Source organism: Gossypium hirsutum, chromosome D06 (assembly GCF_007990345.1).
Source record: "Gossypium hirsutum isolate 1008001.06 chromosome D06, Gossypium_hirsutum_v2.1, whole genome shotgun sequence".
Taxonomy (NCBI): Eukaryota; Viridiplantae; Streptophyta; class Magnoliopsida; order Malvales; family Malvaceae; genus Gossypium; species Gossypium hirsutum.
This window is the reverse complement of record NC_053442.1, coordinates 31,135,754-31,140,879: the sequence shown is the minus strand read 5'-3', so window position 1 is coordinate 31,140,879 and position 5,126 is coordinate 31,135,754. Positions and strand designations below refer to the sequence as shown.

Sequence of the window (5,126 nt, the reverse complement as noted above, 5' to 3'; positions counted from 1 at the left end):
TTTGGAGTGAAGTTCTTCTTGGATGGAATTCATATATATATATATAGGCAAAAAAACCCTGGAAATTAAATGTTGAAACTAATTAAATTACGTGATCAAATTTGATGTTCAACAATTGATTATCGTGTTAGTAAATGAATCTAGTCTTAAATTAGATAGGTAAATTTGTTTCTTGAATGCATTATAAATATTTTGTTATTGATCGTAAATATATTATATCAAATATGCCATAAAATGAAAAAAATCATGATATTATGGTACACTTTAAAGTCAATTATATGTTGAAAAGTATCCAAAAATGATATTGTTTTTCAGTAAAATTAGAAGCTCACATTGGAATAACTGATTATGTTCAAAAAAGGAGAGACTTCTAAATAAATCAAGAAAAAAAATGCTTCACAAGCATATAAGGAAATAATGGATATCAAAGTTATTTCTTTGCAAATTTTGGTAAATTCTAGAACAGGTTAGGTTGTACTACCATTGAAAGTATGATGATGTTGTCAATAGCATCTGAAATGACTTGGTTTTATTTTACGATACATGCAATATCGCAATGTTTGCATCAGAGGTATATTGAGAAAAATAAATTAAGAAAATAAAATTTTTCTATGTTTTAAGAATTCAACTCTTAATGTAATTGCAAATTGCAGTAATAAAAAGTTGTTCAATGAAAGTTGAGCAACTAAAATTAAACAATTTCACACTGAATAAGGTTATCTAGTTTAGGATTTTCCATGCTCAAAAACAATAATCCACGAGGAAAGATAAAGTGCACTACAGCAAAAATAGACTTTTAGCGGCATTTTTTTAGGCCTTTAGCAGCGCTTTTAAGTGCCACAAAAGCACCACAAAAAGTGCCACTATAAACATCGCCGCTAAATTTAGCGGCGCTTTTATCATAAACGCCGCTAAAGGTCATGAGCTTTAGGAATACTTTTGTCACAAATGCCACTAAAGAACATGTTCTTTAGCGACGCTTTTGTCACCAACGCCGCTAAAAAATATAACCTTTAGCGGCACTTTTTTTACCATAAACGCCGCTATAGAACAAACCTTTAGTGACGCTTCTTGCAAAAACACTGCTAAAAACATATCATTTAAAAAAATTTATTTTTAATCAAATAATATTTATTTTTATGATAAATATTTTATTTTATTTTATTTTTTAAATTTGAACTTTAAATATACTTTTAAGGATAAATAAAAAATATTATTTAAATTAAATTTTCTATGAAAATTTTAACTTTAAAACTAAATATAAAAATTAGTGAATTTAGTTTTAGAATTTAAAATAATAAATTAATAACACAATTAAAATCAAAAAGTTAGAACTCAAGTTGCCATAAATATTAAAGTAAAAATAAAAATTTAGAATCAAAACTAAAATAAATAATACCTATGAGAAACAGACTAGTTGAACCTGCCTATGACCATACACATTGCAAGGTAATAAAAAATACAATGCATTTTCTTAATCAAGTAAATCTTGGTAATAAAAGATATAATACATTAACTTAATCAAGGAAATTTAATCAAGGAAATCTTGTAATGAACTCAAAGCTCTAATAAGTGTCAAATGATCGGTAAATCATAAACCTTAAAATAAACCGTAACATTCATAACAATATTTAAACCTTAAAATAAACCACGGGGCTTGCATTCCATTTGTAACATAACATTCGGCAAATGCTAATTCACAAGCTTGCATGAATAGTGGTTACTATCTTAACTTAATCTCTGCAATACCTCGTCACAGCTAGAAGGAACTCAACTTCCCTGTAAATCTACAATTGATTAATTTTAAGAGTAAAAACAATTGAGCATGTCAGCTCTGATAAGAGTGGAATGATCGGTAAACCATCAAATTTAAAGTTCAAGTTCACATACAAATGTATTTTTATGGAAAGACGAATAAGAGTTTCAAATTGGACTCACCGATTCAATCCTGGCCATTTCAACCATATAACTCCAGGGCCTTTCCTGCAAAATTTATATTAAAAGAATTATTAACACTAAAACAAATAGATATTCAGATGTATCACGTGTTACGAGACCCGATTCCTCACAAAGTTAACATAAGTTTTATCACTTAAAAAAGTAGTAAAAAAAACCACCATGAGAAGCACACACTTGTTGCAGTTCAGCAGCTTTCATTAGGAGCATTAAATCCCCATACGAATGAGATGTTTGTACAACATTGAGAGCACTTGCCATAGCTTGACCAGTCTGCCGACAAACATACGACTTAATCAATAATCTAGAAAACCCAACACTACATATTTTAAATCGTCTAATAAAATTTTTAATTTTTCAGTATTATTAAAGTAGAAATGAAATTATTCTAATAAAGATGTTATTATATAGTACTGTTTCCCTAATTCCTCTAGCCACTTCTAATATTATTTGTGGTTAATGAGCTTCAATAGACAGTTTTTAACCCCCTCCATTAGATTTAAATAAATTACTGATGAAGAAAAACTCTTCTAAAAAGAACACAATTTTTGTAAAAGATTGATTTGCTGACAAGTTGAGTCTGGTTAAATTGGATGGGATTAAATCAGAAAAAAAAGTTTATTTACCATAACATTCTAGTTTCATATTTATTCCTAGCTATCTTAAAATTTCAGAATATAACAGATGTGCAACAAATGGTAAAAAATAAATTTACTATGATGAACAATTGTATGAAATTCTCACTTGTATAAACTCAAACATATCAAAGATATATGTAAGCAGTAATCAAAGCTTACCCTCCAAACAAGATAAAACCTATAAGTATATAAGCTTCATTACATGTTACCTTGGTGGAGCGGACATGTTTCAAGGATGGCTCTAGTTGATGCTCAAGCTGCTCAAGCTCCTTTGAGTTCAATAGACCTAAGTCTTCACCAAGGAGATTCCTGTTGAATCAAAGGACCAAACCAGATTGCACATAAAATTGCTCTTATTCAAATACTTTTAGTAATTACAATCATGGAGTAAGTTGAGTATACAATTTTTAAGACACAATCTATCAAACAGTCTGGGGTGTGGACATATGCTGTAACTCGTGATCAAAGAAATTAAAGTCACTGGCCATAGTAGTTTCAACTCAAAAGTGTCAGACATGATTATGTATTTGACATAGGCATTTCCAATGTTTTCCCTCTATACTTGGAACCCCAGAACATTATACAAAATATCTATGCTTTGAGATCTCCAATATGTATCAAGGGTGAGCAAAACAAAATAAGAACCACTCTCAGTTCCATTGTATATGTGCTATTCTGCTTTATTCTTTATGGAACATCTTCTTACTGCCTAAGTTTCATGACTTTGCTGCAATATAACTACCTTTTCGATTATAGAACATATTATATAATAAATCGCGAAACCAAAAAAGGCAGTAATTGCAATTTGTAAAAATCAAAATCAAGCAATTTTCAAGATTTAAGTTCACGATTACCATTAAGCCTTTTATCATTCAAGCATGTAAAAAAACCAGACCAATACTAAGCTAAACTAGATCAACACTAAGCTAAACATATATATATACATATACACACATAAAAATAAGTAAATAAATGTAAGTTGTGATTATTTACCTTCAAAAATGGCATCCATGGCTTTGGCCTTAGCTGAATGGGAAGCATCACGGTTATCATCTGTAACCTCTACAGAAGGGTCTCCCATCTATGAGCACCAAAAACAACACAATGAGAAATAACTTAAAAGAAATTAAACCAAAAATTAATAGAAAGATAAGAAATTAATAGAAATTAATACCTTCGCAACATATAAAGACCCTCAGGCAAATGCTTTCCTTCCTTTATACAATCGTCTTTAACTTCTTAGCAAGCTCATATTTCCTTCCTTCAAATCTCCAACATACCTAAATTCCAAATAAATTTAGTTTTCCCCATTTTCCCTTTAATTGTTTTTTTTTAAGTACTAAGAGAAAAGGAAACAAACCAAATGAGTGGTTGATTGAGTCAAACAGCCGATATAACTGGCACCGGCAACAAATATAAGCTTGATTAGGTTGAACCGCTGCAAGCCGTGGTATCCAGTTATTGTTTCCACCACTAGTTCCATCTTCTTTTTCCTTTTCCTCTAGTCCTTTAGTCTTTTAGATGAATTTCTTTTTCACAGAAAATGATGTTTGTTAACCGGGAAAAAGGAGATTTTAAAAGTTTTCGAAGAGGGAAAAGTAAATAACAGGGCTCAAAGAACAATAATATATTCAACATTGCGGGCTTTTAAATACAGACAAGTAGTGGCCAATTACCCTATTGAAGATGAATCCAGAACTTTTTTATTACAAAGATTGACAACTCTACCTCCGACTTCGCCAATGCTAAACCCTAATCTGGAAACACCTGATACTTTAATGTTTCTTTTACTCGTAAGCAGATTGGAGAGGGTAAAATCCGACGAGGTCGCTCTTAACGCCGTGGAGACCGAATCGCAGCGCGTCGTTCTGGACTCCTTTGATTTCATGCCGAATGGTCTTTGGTGCCTCCATTTTCCTCTTCTTTTTTTTTCTTTTTGAATATAATCGCTTCTTGTTAAATTTTTCTTTTGGGATTTTTTTCTAATGTCGCAGGGAGGGAGGGAGGGAGAGAAAGCAAGAGAGACGGCACGTCTGCAAAGTTAAGAGTTTTAGGGGGAAAATTAGGGGTTTCACGGAGGGGGATTTGGGGATAAAATGGCGGGATTTTTTTAAAATAAAATTATTCTTTGCGGGGTTTATTATAAAATTACTGCTATTGTTTATTTTTGCGGGGTTTTTAAAAAAATGTAGTAAAAAATTATTTTATTTTGATTAAAACGACGTCGTTTTGCTCTGTTAAAATTTTCTTATTTTGTCTATTAAAAATTATTAGTTAAGTGATTTTATAAAACATTTATTATTACTATTTTTTTATAAATTAGATTTTTATAAAAAAAACCATGTTATTATATTAGAAAATAGATATCGAATATTTTAATAAGAAAACAAATGATTAAATGGCTGTAATTAATTGTTAAGTTAGAATTATCCAATATAAGCAATCAATCTCTCACATATCAAATTTCTATTAAATATTAAGACGTTAATCATGATTTTATATTATTCTTTTCCGATCTAATCTCCATTTTAT

At 30.2% G+C, this 5,126-nt stretch overlaps 1 long non-coding RNA gene across 4 annotated transcripts; it reads right to left on the bottom strand.

Annotated features, from left to right (window-relative positions):
• Positions 1-1,450: 1,450 nt before the first annotated feature.
• LOC107901743 (uncharacterized) lies at positions 1,451-4,664 on the bottom strand. Of its 4 annotated transcripts, none has more exons than XR_001685388.2 (8): positions 4,271-4,664; positions 3,955-4,123; positions 3,769-3,874; positions 3,588-3,675; positions 2,804-2,903; positions 2,134-2,229; positions 1,939-1,983; positions 1,451-1,787 (listed from the first exon to the last, which is right to left on the bottom strand). It is a non-coding gene; the product is annotated as an uncharacterized lncRNA (long non-coding RNA). The 4 variants fall into 4 exon arrangements; XR_001685389.2 differs by having other exon boundaries at positions 1,451-1,779; XR_001685387.2 differs by having other exon boundaries at positions 1,451-1,983.
• Positions 4,665-5,126: the final 462 nt, after the last annotated feature.